The sequence below is a fragment of the Acartia tonsa genome, chromosome 9, assembly GCF_053477335.1.
Source record: "Acartia tonsa isolate MP-2025a chromosome 9, ASM5347733v1, whole genome shotgun sequence".
Classification (NCBI taxonomy): Eukaryota; Metazoa; Arthropoda; class Copepoda; order Calanoida; family Acartiidae; genus Acartia; species Acartia tonsa.
In genome coordinates, this window is record NC_137268.1 from 36,316,328 (window position 1) to 36,330,700 (window position 14,373).

General features: G+C 33.0%; 1 protein-coding gene across 1 annotated transcript in view; it reads left to right on the top strand.

The window, feature by feature from the left end:
• Positions 1-3,348: 3,348 nt before the first annotated feature.
• Positions 3,349-14,373, top strand: part of LOC145328850 (glycine receptor subunit alpha-2-like) — a 316,261-nt gene continuing 305,236 nt past the window's right edge. The window contains exon 1 of the mRNA XM_080172757.1: positions 3,349-3,383. The gene's annotated coding sequence lies outside the window, so the exon portion shown is untranslated. The remainder of the gene's footprint in view (positions 3,384-14,373) is intronic.

Consider the following 14,373-nt stretch of genomic DNA (forward strand, 5'->3'; position numbering starts at 1 on the left):
TTATTAAAGGAGGTTAAAACACCCCCCTTATTTACAAGAGCCCCCATTTAATATCGTATCAGTCAAATAACGCTTTTTCTCTTGACTGTGTTTTCTAGTTGGTAATCATGGGGTGTGTATTCAAATCCCAGATTTAAATTACACCCCTTTAATTGTCTATATTACATCTAGGGTTGGGCCGGATATCCGGTTTGGCCGGATATCTAGCAATTTTTAATTTCAGGCCAGATACCTGTTAGTAAAACTATCTGGATACTGGATATCCGGCTGATTTATAATATCGGATATCCGGTTATCCGGCCAAATATCCAGTAATTTGCCGAACATCAAACATTGTCCAGATATCCAGTTGGATAACGGATATTGGGCATTAGAAATCAACCGGATATCCGGTATCCGGCCCAACCCTAATTACATCCCTCTAAAGCTCACACCCCTCTAAATTTTGGTTGTTGGGTAAATTAAAAAAAAAAACATTTTGATGTATCATTCTTTTTTTTTTGAAGCACTACCCCTAAAAAAGTTTTGCCTACCTTGTTTCACAACATTACATGTGTGTGTGTGAGTGTGTGTGTGTGTTTGTATGTGTGAGTGTGTGTGTTAGGGGTAATGGATAAAATATCTTAAGAATGACCATTTTGCGCCATCTTTTTACACTAGTCCCCCAAGTTTTAAAAATTGTTTTCTTATTCGTTGGCTTGATAACTTCGAGGACTTACGTGGAATTTTTAATGGATGGTTCATTAAGATTTGTGTCCAAACATTTTACCACTAATTGAAATCAACAGAAGGGGTTGAGTATTATCACTGGACATGTATATCAATTTATCGGCCAACTTTTGTTTGAAAGTACTAAATGTGCATAGTAATGAGCTGCGCCTTTTTTGGGCAAAGGCATTTAATCTACTATTAATGTAACACACCTGACATAGCATCAGTAGTTTGTAGTTTTAGGATTTCACCATTTAACGCCAATCTAATAATGACATGGCTTTACTTGAGTACCATACATAATTATTCTATGACTTATTTAATATGAATATATATATTTAGCCATAGCAAACGAATATTTTTAAACAGAAAACTTATTTAATCGTGAATTTTTATAATCACTATAAACTATTTGAAATCTACTTTAATTATAAGCAATTGGGGGTCTTTTGCCAAACAAGCCCCTAGAAGGAAAGTCCCAAAATGAGATCTGTAAATGTTACTGAGTTCGATTATGTTAACAAAGTTTTCAACAAAAAAATCAGGTTGATATCTTTAAAAATAAGCTCAGAACTCATATTTTTAGTGTTTTGGGGGGTCTTTTGCTCCACAATCCCCTAGAAGGAAAGTCCCAAAATGGAATGTTTAATGGTTCAGTTCAGTTTTATCTAAAAAGTATTCTTTCTGTGTGTTGATATCTCTTTTACTTTTTGAGATAACTACTGTTGGCCGAAGAGGGGGGCAAGTAGGGGCACAGAAGTTTAACTGCCAGTTTTTGCCGATTTTGGTGCTGGAGGCGCCGATTTTTTTAAACTGAGCATAATATCTTAATAAGTTGTAACTATAAGCAGTGAAAAAAGTGACAAAAAAGATATTTTTTAGGCCTTTTCAAAGGGCAGTTTTGAAATCCCGTTATTTCATAAAAAAAATTTAAAATGCTTACAGAATGGCTTGGAAGGTGAATTTAGGTGTTCTGCATATTTCAATTTAAACACATAAGGCCAAAGATATAATATTCCAAAAATCTTTTGTCAAAGTCTACTCTACACCTAGCGTTGGCGATTTCTATTTTCACAGGTATAAAATGCATGATTTTAGAAAACTGACTGGCGCTAGGTGTAGAGTAGACTTTGACAAAAGATTTTTGGGATAATATATTTTTGTCCTTTTGTGTTTAAATTGAAATATGCAGAAGAGCTTAAAACCTGCACATTGCTGAGATATTGTTAAAACCGCCGTGCTACCGTTATTTGTTGATATTTTACATGCCTGGCGCTAGGTCGCCAGTAGAGATAGAGAGCTGAAATTTTGTACATGTATTTTAGACTCCTAAAGTAACTTTTCAGGTTAGCAGAATTGACTAAAAAGTGTATTTTGATGAACAGGTCTAATGCAGTGACCTAAATAAACATAGAAAATGTTTTTCAATTTTTGGGAAACCACAAAAAAATAAGACTATTCTTTCACCTAATAGTCCAAGATATTTAATTATTGTTATCTTGACACCAAAACATACAAAAATCCATGATCAAACCATATGATTTAAAGTTTTTGTTTTGGTTAAAAGTTTATCATCGGCTTTTGTAAAATTAATTTAACCCCATATACCAGAGTAGTCAGGAAAATTTGGGATTTGGTTCTAGAAAAATCAGATCACACAAAAAAAATAAAAATATAGTCAATCAGACAATCATTCCAGTGAAGTACAAAATAGAAGGGGCATGAGCATGACCCACAGGTAGGGACCCTGTACCGACTTTCAATTGGATCTTTGAATATATGATATAAGCGTCTGAAATATAAACACAGCTAAGCCACTACAAAAGAGATGAAAGCAATTTGCTAGCAGACGAAAAGGTCCTCACCACTTGAACAAAGTAGCTGTATGGGTTATAAATTTATTCTTTATCCAACTTTTAGCAATTATTTATAACTAACTCATTTTATGAAAGTTCACTTTATAACAAATAATGTGATGGATTGTTCATACAATGCAATGTGTTGCTTTTGGTCCAATTGAGAGATTAGGTATCTAATCATTATATATTTATCATCAAAATTAAATAACAAAAATTGATCACATCCCACTTTTTAGATAAAACCAGGGAGGGTTGCAGCTTTGGATTGTAAATCATACTATACTAGTCCCCAAAGTTTTAAATACATTCTTACAATCATTGAGTTCATAACTTTGGGAACTTTTATTAAATCTTGATTGGATTATACAATCTAGCAGTGTCTAAGCTTTGCAATCCATGATATGAATTTTGGTAATTTTGTTAATCAAGATTCCATTAAACTCCTGGTTTGGCCAGAATATATGTTTACAGAATAAATATAAAATGTCTATATCCCCAATCCCTAAATCGGGCCAATGGGAAACAGTATAGGAAAAATCCAATAAAGTCATTGGTTAGAAAGTGTAAACATTTTCGTAAGAAAGTGCAGTTATTATTTTATGTCATCCATATATGATAAGTCAGCTATAAATATTGATTTCTTAGGAAAAAGCTATCCTTTTGTAGATAGCTTTCCGCGAATTAAAATGAAAAATTATGAGATTAAAACTAGTTTGTTAGATCCAAAGGGCCGAAGGCCTGGTCTAACAAGTCTGTTATCAATTTTTAATCGACTAACGACCAAGCTAATATTGCTTGATTCACTTCTACAAGAGATGTGATTGATAATATTTCTAACTAAATGTTTTTTTTATCAATTTTATGATTTATATTTTAATATTTGTAAAAAAAATGTCTTTTAAATCAACAATATACATGATTTTTCAGTAAGGATGTGAACTGATTCTGATCCACAGAATTTGAAGCCACACTGGAAACATTTCTGTCAGTTGCAATGAAACAAAAATCCTCGTCTGCTAAATTTTTTTTTAATTTTGACGGATTATTAGGTTTAAATGACCATCTGAAGTATTAAATCTATTATTTACAGTTTGTATATGTATAATATATTATACAGTTTGATGACAAACTTTTAGAAAAGCAAAATTATAAAATTAAATATGTAAACAAGCCAAAAACAAACAACTATGCTGAGGATAGGAAACTTGGCGGTTTCCCTGAAAGAGCCTAGTGGAGCACATGAACCCCACCCCCTCCAACACGCTTATTGAAATAAATTAAAAATAAATGGGAGATGGGATCGTTATACTTGGTCCCAGGACAAACGCAGGAGGAACTAACGTCGGAGTTGACACTTGATCTAACCTAACATATGTTAAACCATCTAGTATGTTTCTTTTAAATGCCTAACCCATATCTTAACCTAACCTAAGCTGTATAGAAAAAATTAATCAACTCAATTTTTAAAACATTTGTCACTCCTGCGTTTGTCCTAAAACTTATTTGATACTTATTATTTTTTTCAACAAACATTTAAAGTTCCACTAGAGGCCTCTAGGGGCGTAGCTGATAGTAAACAAATATTTTGATAATTCTCTGCTTGCTAATTATAGATGTTTTCATCCTTGTTTTTTAGGAATACTTATAATGGTTATATCTATAATGAAGAAATAGAATGATCATATCCAATAGTAGCGCAGCAATGACAAACTAACAGTAATGTGTTATTTAATTAGAATAGAAAAGTATTCCTAATAAATGTAATTAAACGAGAAAAGAAGGGGATATTGTAATGTAAATTAAATTGGTACCAAAATTTTTGTACCTAAATGACCAGTCAGACAAAAAAAAATCTGTCAAACTTATAAAAGGAATTTCAGCTGACAAAAAATTTTTAAACCATATGTTATTCAATATCATGATACGAGTGCAATTTGAATTTTCTTTTATCCTAAGAAATCCAATTATTCAAAGCTGACTTAAGATAGGAATTAAATAACAAAATATCTGACCTTTCTTAATGTGTACATTTTATAACCAGTAATATAGTCGGATAATTCCTGTACTGTTTTCCTATTGGCTAAATTAAAGAATTGGGAATCCAGACATTCTATATTCATTTCTAGCATGTAATACAAAACTGGATTGGATATAGCATACGTGGATATTTTGACATGGGAAAATTTGTCGTCAATTTAGGTTGCTAATATGGACCTCATTTATTGGTCAGTTCGTTAATCAGGAGGGGGCGGGATGGGGTAAACGGGGTGGATGTAAAGTATTATTATTTCAGCGAATACACTTTATTAGAGTACATGAAAATCTTATGCAACATCCAAGTTATAATATATCGATCGGTTATTACAAATATCAGAGTAAAAGACTAGAGGGAGAAAGCGTTAAATAACTGTATCTCCCCATCGCAGTGTCCTTGTCCCGACTCTCAATTGGGTCATTAAAAATCAACCAATGGTGCCGCTTATATTAACATAGCCAAGTAGCAGAAAATAATTTGGACGCAGACAAAAAGGGTCATTGAAAAATGAAGGGATTGAGGTAGTTATCTGTATATACATCTATACTTATAGATCTGTTTTACCAATATTCCCCCCAAAGACTATTAGTATAGGAATTATGACAACCATTAACTAAAATCTCTACTTATTTTGGTGTTTTCATAAAAAGGAATAATTTCTAAAAAAGACCAGGGGTATCAAAACTTATATTATTATAGTATATGATTTTTTTTAATATTCAAACAAAATGTCATTGATTTTTTAACTATGGCGGAGAACCGTTTCTAATCCAGCGGATATTAATCAGTTTCGAAGCAATGCTGGCAAAATTTTTGCTACTTTAACTTTTTGTTGATTTGCAAAAAGTGCAATATTCGTGCAAATATGTTTTTTTGCTGTCAATAATTATCTTTATTTGCTTTTGCATAGATAGATAAAGGGGCCGGAAAAATCATAGTAAAAAGTTGCCATAATTAAAGATAAAGACAGCTGTTTAGAATACAAAGCAGTACAATGTCTTTCCGTATGTCAGAGGCTTAGGATCTCATAAACTACTGAAGGCTTTAGGTTATACGTTCTTCAGGGAATATTGGTATTGATCCTATAGAGGTTTTAGGCTATTTCCAGGGTAAAATTGGCCTCTCCTCAGGGGTAAGTAGTTTTTCTCAATTGAAATTATAAAGTCATATTTCCCTCTTCAACCTTCACTCTGGAGGCAAGATGTAGCTGTGTGGGTGTGTGTAGACATAGTTTCTTAGTGTTTGGACCTACGTAGGAGTAGGACGAGACACTTTTATATGCTAGCACCAGGGCCAGCTCAAAGTCCACGCTCAAGCACAAGTACTTGACCTGCTGTCTCAAGGGACCTACTCTTTATTACCTCACCCTCGCATGGCAGGTGTCCCAAATTAAGTCACCGTAATGAATGACGCTCTCCACAGAGGTACTTGGGTAAGGGTTGTACTGATATTATGTACTTGATTATTGAGTATCCAAACTACCCAATCATCACCCTTCTTACACAACCAAGGGGAAGTTGCGTGAATGAATTGCGACTGAGAAATTCGAGTTGCCACATGGGGACTTGAACTCGAACTCTCACCACTGTAACTCAGTGCGTTACCACTGAGCTACGACGCCCCTATAAAGATGTAGCTAAATGACAGATGTATTGAACTAAAACCTACTCTAGAAATGGTATAGGAAATATATACAGGGAAAATTGTTGTCAATTTAGTTTCCTAACATGGACATCATTAATTGGTTTGTTCGTTCATCCAATTTGGGGGGGGGGGGCGGAGAGTCGATGAGGTAATGGGGGTGGATGGGCGGTATCGTTATTTTTGCCAGCTAGGAGATTCTTTTTATTAGGGAACATGAACATCTGATGTAACATCTAAGTAATTATAAATCCATTACTAAAACTACACTTGAAAAGTTTAAATAACAACAAGGATGGCGAAGCGAAGCACTGAAACGGTAGGACAAACGGACATTAACACTTGTATAGTGTCAGAACTGAATAATCATAATATAAATGTATAAGAGTCAAAGCAAAATTGTAAGTAAATTTGTTGAAAAACTGCTTGATTCAGGATAATATTTATGGACATACTTACATTTTTAGGACTTGATTATAGAGTTGCTTCGCTGATTACATTATACTTTGTTGTCCCAGGAATCAATATACCAAAAATCAGATCAATCGGATGATTAGATCACATAAAAATTTGTTGTTAAAAAAAGTAAAAAAATCAACATGTTTAAAATGGACGTACGGACATTTTTGTAATGATTAGAGAGTTGCTACGCTTTCTAAATCGTACCTAACTATTAAAGGAATCACCATGTAAAATTAGAAATCGATAGGATAATTCTAACATGCCTAAATTAACGAAAAAAGCTATCCGTTACGTTTGAACTTTGTCTGTTTAATGGCAATAATGGATATATAATTCGTGGATATATTGACATTGAAAAATTTATCGCCTATTTAGGTTGCTAATTTAGACCTCATTAATGGCCAGTTCGTTCATCCATTAATAGGGGATGGGGTAAAAGGGGTTAATGGGGTGTTTTGCAATTTTAGACTGCTGCGAGTGTTACTTCATCAGAGTACGTGAATATCTGGTACAACATCCAAGTAATAATATATCAAATCAATTAACAAATATTTATTAAAAATTTGAACTTAGTCAGTTTAATGGCAATGAATATCATTAATAATAACTACCTAGTAATTTTCAGTTTTTATTTTAAATTAAATAACAATTTAATTATCAACATATGTTTTTATATATAAAGAAAAAAGGTATCTTTTGTACATTAAATCTAGTAAAATTCAGTTTACAAATTAAAACAAAATTCTAATACAAAACAATTAAAAAAAGGACATTTTTTTATTAGCTGCGGAAGAATGAAAAAGTTAATTTTTGGCAGTTATTGACAATAAATATTCGAATATGAAAATGTGTATATGAAAAAAATGTATACGATAATATGAAGAAGTAGTTTTAACAAATTTAAGAACATGGTTATGACACCTGAAAAAAATCTATTTTGCCTCCAAATAAAAAAATATTCTAGTTAGGCTTCGAAGCAGATTATTATCCCCTGGATTAGAGCCGGTTCTGAGCCATACTGAAAAATCATGTATTGTTTTGGATTTTAAAAATCATAACCTTAATATTAATTTTGTTTGTACGAAACTACGATACACGATATTTCAGTATGTCTCAGAAGCAGTTCTAATCTAGCAATTTGCATCCGTTCTTAAGCCATACTGGAATAAATATTTTTGTATTTTTGTCATTTTATTGCGCGTAAACGCATGCTGCAATTGTAATAAATGAGGAAAATTACTCGAGTTAACAGAAAAAGTATTCTAAACACGGAAAATGAAAACGTTGGAGGCATAATTTCTTTCTTCATGTGATATATCCATATACTTATGTACATAATAATTAAATAACAATTAATAATTAACATTGAAAGAGACAAAATATCATGAAATTAGAAATAAGCAAGGATCTTAAGGGATAAGACAATGGACGATAAATTTATATACATCCCCAATAACAGTAAAAGGCCCTTCTCACTCCACAGGGGAAGCATAGGCCGCTGACAATTTGTCAGTGTTTCTGTAACAATTGTTTTTTTTTATGGATATGGGATAGGGTTGTCAGCCCTAAGCCCTATGATTGCGATGTAAAGCGTCCATTAGCCCATTAGCCCATCAGACAACCAACCCTTTGATTGCACGACCTTTGTCCGAGAAGTCCTAACTGTGCATGGTAGTGAGTTGCGCCTGTTTTGGGCCAAGGCATTCCCCCCCACTCTAACTATTTATATTGCGCACCTGACATAGCAGCAGTATGAACCATTTTTAACGTCTTTAGTTATGACGCGGTGTCGGACCGAGATTCGAACCTATCACTTTTCCGACGACGAGCGGATGCGCTACGTGTTGAGCCACGATCGCGGGTATTTCATCCCCAATGATGAGAAACAATATTACCCCATCCGTAGGTGTACATTATTGGCGTATGGATACAACTTATTTTGACTTAACTAATTCAATAAAAGTACCCAAAGTTTAAGCTAACAAATAAGATTAGTTGATAACAAAACTTTGGGTACTAGTGTGACTAATAATCCAGTGTCCCCTCTTTTTAAGACGCGAAGCTACTCCATAATCATTTTTGTCTCTCTTGTACAGTTTTTTAATATTCACAGATATAGATTTTGAGATCAGTTTCATCAACAATAGAACAAGTTTTTTGAAAAAATAAAAATTAGTACATGACAGGACTGAAAAATCATGTATAGCATCGTAACACAGACAATTTTCCACGATTAATATTTCAATGCCAGTTTTGTTTGCCTATTGGTTCTAATCTTATTAATTTTCATTTTTAAATCTGCGGAAAGCTGTCTATAATACGATGCGATAAATAACAATTTTTCTCTTTTAATTTTGTCTTTCAGAAAACTTGAACTAATTTTAAAAACACAATGAAAAATTTGCACAAAATAAATGCAATTTTCTCATTGTCTAGTCCTTGCAAAAAATGACGTAAGGACCGCCTCGCTATAGCTGGGTAATTTATAGATTTGTTCCCCATTGTTCACTGGAAACTTTTCTTGATTCACCAAGAAATCTTCATACGAGGGGGGGAGATCGTTCATTTCTGCCGCCGCTTTTTTGTTCTTGGCTGCGGCCGCCGTTGCAGCCGCGCTTGATTGAGCGCTCAGCAGGGCCAGGAAGTCAATGTTGGCGGTTTCGTTTGGCAGTAACGGCACTGTTAATGTCAGCTCGTTTCTATTGGGAGAAAAAGAAAATTATAATAATTTTTTTCTCTTATTTATTCGAAACCGGTGGATTAGAACCAGTTCTCATCAATACGAAAACCTATGTCTAGCGTCGTATTATATCCAGTTTTCTACGAATATAAAAATTTACAATTATAAGATTAAAACCAGTTTTTTAGCCCGTGCCTTCGGTACCTCGTAGCTAAAAAAAACTGGTTTTAATCTAATAATTGTACATTTTATATCAGCGGAAAGCTATTTATAATACGATGCGAGAAATAACTATTACAGGGATCTAAAGACAATGAACGATGAATTTATGTGCATCCCCAAGATAATTTAACTATCCCTTCTGATGTATTGGTGTAAAAGTTTGGACACAGTTATTTCATCTAAGTCCCCAAAGATAATAATCAATAATCTTAAGGGATAGGACAATAGACGATAATTTGATGTGCACCCCAATTATGATAATCAAAATTATCCCTGCCATTAATTTAAAGTATTGATGAAATAGTTTGGGCACTGTTATCAAAGTCCCAAAAAAGATTTTTATTCAACTAATGAAAGGAATTGTTTATAAAACTTATATTCCCATGTCCCCACCCTACCAGAGATTTATCATGCCATTTAAAAAAAAAAATTAAAATTTTCTCATTCCTTTGGTTATCAGCTGAGATAATAATATTGGTGTGTAACTGCTGGTTGTCTGACTGTTGGCTGGGTGTTATCACAGTGAAGGGCAGCAAATTATTCTCCTCCCGTTTTTCTTTCAGCTTCCGCCGCACGGCTGTTAGCAATATAACAACGGCGATACAGACGCCGAGCTCCGTGGTGGGACCCTCGTTATAGTGACAATATATCAAAAATAGTGTTGATATCACTAGAATTACGGAGAAAAATAAATATTTCAACATTTTTTAGGTATTTTTATATCACAAATTAAGTTATTTAATTCTAATATTTGTGATAAAATCACAAAATTAAGTGTTTTTAAGTTGATTTATAGGAAAAATCACTTGAATACAGCTTAGCAATGTGTCATAACATGACGACGAACTTTTATTGAATAATTTAGATTTTTTCAAGCGTTGAATTTTTTGAATACAGCTTAGCAATGTGTCATAACATGACGACGAACTTTTATTGAACAATTTAGATTTTTTCAAGCGTTGAATTTTATCTATTTTTACTATCGCGCAACTAGTATTTATCACAGATGTTTTACTGTACAGTTTCCGCTGTCAAAGATAAAGATTTTATTGTTAAATCTGTTTGGATATAACTGTATGGAACCCGTCTAACATAGTATGAGTTCATTTTTGTGTGTTTTACAATTACCAGTTATTTCTCGACTCTGGGATGGAGAACATTATAGGCTTGCACTAGATTTTTTTAAATTAGGAAAAAGTGGATGGCTGGCAAAAAATCATTTGAAGATCATTATTTGGAAGGGCTGGTTACTCTGAAATAAAAAAAAACACAGTTTAGATAGATATCTTATGAGATATGGCTTTGGTTTAAGCATAGAGAAAAAATAAAAGAGAGGAATCGAAGAAACTAGAAGACGAAAATAGGCAGTGGGCCTAGAGGCATACTCAGCGCTGTTGCCGCGCTAAAATTTATTGCTATTCCACTACTTTTCAAATGGGAGGAATAAAAATTATAAAAAAAAAATATTTTTTTTACTTTTTACTATTTCCATATTTAGGGCAAGAATATTAGATTAGATATTTTCGTTTTAATGTTTTAATTAAAAATTACATAGAATTTTATTTTTATTTAAAAAAATTTGTTCATGAAAGATGAATCCTTCTATTTCTAAAAAGGGGGAAATTTTTTTCATAATGAACATTCAGCTGATTCTGACCGCCCACGGCTGTTTGCTAAATATCGCTTTTCTTTTTATTCACATTATTATTTATGATTGACTTACAAAAAGCCCTGGGCGGCTTTTGATTTTCGTCTGCTTCTAAATTTAGGGATGGGGAAGTAGTATTTTACCATGAAAAAAGGGTGAGTATCCATCCTCCTATCCTTTTTCCTTATGGGTTTAAGCCTCTAAAGGGGGTGAGGATTAACCCCCCAACCCCCATTAAGAACCTCCCCACACATGAAGATGATTAAAGTCCCTCCACAGATTATGACGTCATACGATAGAATAACCAATGAGAGACCAGCATAAATTTTACCATTGGTCAATTACAGTCAATATACTGGCCTCTCATTGGCTATTTTATCGTATGACGTCATAATCTGTTGAGGTACTTAAATCATCTTTCCACACATACACATTTTTTAGCTGAAAACCAGAGTAGGACCAGAATGTGTATTCTCTAAAAAGAACATCCTAATTTAAATTTTTTACTAAAAATTTTTTTTGTACAGAATATTTTTGTTTTACATAATTGAGGTTGTACTTCTGTTTATTGTCCATTGTCTTATCCCTTACGGTCCCTGGTCTGTACCACTCTGTGTCATACAAGAGATATTAAAATTTTAATATTTACTAAGAGTGCGGGGTATTCCTTGGCCCCGAAAACGGGCGCAACACCTGCAAACAAAGTTTTTTTTTGAAAATTACCCACTTCTTTCTATCTGAACAAAGTACATGACATTTATTAAAAGCGAAGCTTTTCTATAATTAAGGTCGGTCCGTCCGTCTGTCCGTGATTTTCTCGGCTCCTAAAAAAGATAGAAGGCTGAAATATGTTAACATTCTTCTCATTTTCACTAAGTTTCATTAAGATTGGTCAATTGGTTGGGGTGCTAGATTGATTCCTAGATTTTTAGATTTTCATGATTTTCCTTACTCCTATTCAAGATAGATGGCTAATATTTTTAGGTATTAAATAAGTTAACAATTTATATATCTCCACAAAGTTTCATAAAGATTTGCTTATTGGTTGAGGTGCTAGATCGATTCCTAAATTTTCTCATTATTATTAATCTTACAAGGTTTCGTGATTTTTTTTTAGTTTAATGTTTTTTATTAAACTGCTCTATAGTTAATTTTTTACGAATATCCATCAATAATTTTTTAGCTTAGCTACTTATGGATTTTGGCATCCTTGTTAAACTTTGTCTCCAAACTAAATATTTATTTAGCGACGCCGTAGAAATTTGTTAGGAGCAAAGCTACTCTCAAATTTGTTTTCTCGTATCTTGTCAGTACTTTCTTAAGTGTTGTTAAGACAATTGGATTATAAATTGATGTGCAACCCCAATTATGAAAACAAATTACCCTTTTATGGATGACAAATATTAGTGGAAAAGATTAGACACTGAAAGAATGTACCATCCAATCAAAAAATTTTGAAAGTCCCCAAAGTTTATAAGCCATCAAATAAGAGAACGTGTCTTAAACTTTAGGTGCCAATATAATTTGCTGTCTTCCCCCTCCGTATAGTAATCACTAAGCTATTATTTTGCAAAATTTCAAAGATAGAATAGTTATTTCTCGCATCGTATTTTACATAGAATATTTTTGTTTTTCAATTGAGGTTGTACTTCAGTTTATTGTCCATTTTCTTATCCTTGTTTATTAGTTGACTTTAAAAATTTAAAATAAAAATTGCTCAATATCCAATAATCTTGAATAACTTTATACTCGCTGAAATTTGATTTTTTATCATTTAAAAAGAGCTGGAATATATTTTCAAATCTATAAATGCGCAAATTTATATATAATATACGTGGATATGTTGACAGGAGAAAAATTGTTGTGAATTTAGGTTGCTAAAATAGAACTTATTCATTGGTCAGTTCGTTCATCCAGTAAGAGGGGAGGGGATGGAGTAAATGGGTTTATGGGAGATTCCGTTTAACTTTATTAGATAACATGAAAATCTGAGGCGAATTCTTTAAAAAAAAATTGCATCACTAAAATCAGTTTGCCTCACTAAAATCAGTGAGGCTCACTAAAAATTTAGAGGGGATAATTTTGACTCATTAAAATTTTAGTGAGGCAAAAGTTTTTTTAAGAATTCACCTCTTATGTAACATTCAAGTAATAATAAATCTATTTATGTTCACTAAATATATAAAATCTTATTCACTTGTTATTTCTGCTCAACTTATGGAAAAAACCGTATCAGTAATGTGATTATAACCATATAACAGTTATTTATCGCATAGTATTATACACAGCTTTCCGTGCATATTAAAATGAAAAATTATAAGATTGAAACCAGTTTAGTTAGCCCCGAGAGGCTGAAGGCACTGGCTAACAAAACCGGTATCAATTACAGGATATTTATTCGTGGAAAATTGTCTGTAATACGATGCTAACCGGTTCTAATCCAGCGGATATTAATCGGTTTCGATTTTAATAAAATAAATCCTTGACTGTTGTCATCCTTGTTGCTATTAGAATAAACTTGTTTAAGCTGACTCTGTCTGCAAGGGGAAGATTAAAATAGGAGACGCCGCGCTGCTGTCACTTATTTTGCATTTAGACGTCCTTGAAAAACAGTAAATATTTATTTTAGTATTTAAATAGTAGAGTGCCTCATTGTATTTAATTTTCTAGTTACGAAGCTACTATATAATTCATTTTTCTGTCCGTCCGAAACGCAATAGGAGAAAAGTGAATTCTCGACTACTACTTAAGATAAAATGCGTCTAGTATGTAAGTCATTTGGTCCGTCGGTCTATTAGTAACGTTACAAGAGATATGATAATTACTATATAAATTTTTACAATTTTCTACATTAGAGTAAAAGACTAAAGGGGGAAGGGGTTAAATAGCTGTATTTCCCTATCCTAATGTCCCCTCCCTCCCTGATTTAACGTTGCACTACTAATTCTTAACAAAGAACGTGTCCTAACTTTTGTGATTTAGTTTGAAGATTTTGGGGGGGGCATTTTGATTATATATACTAATTTTAAATAAGGGCGTTTTAAGGGGTGGGATTATTTGATTATGGGCCTCCTAGTCCTTATCCCTTCTTCCCCATCCCTTCCCCCATCCCTAT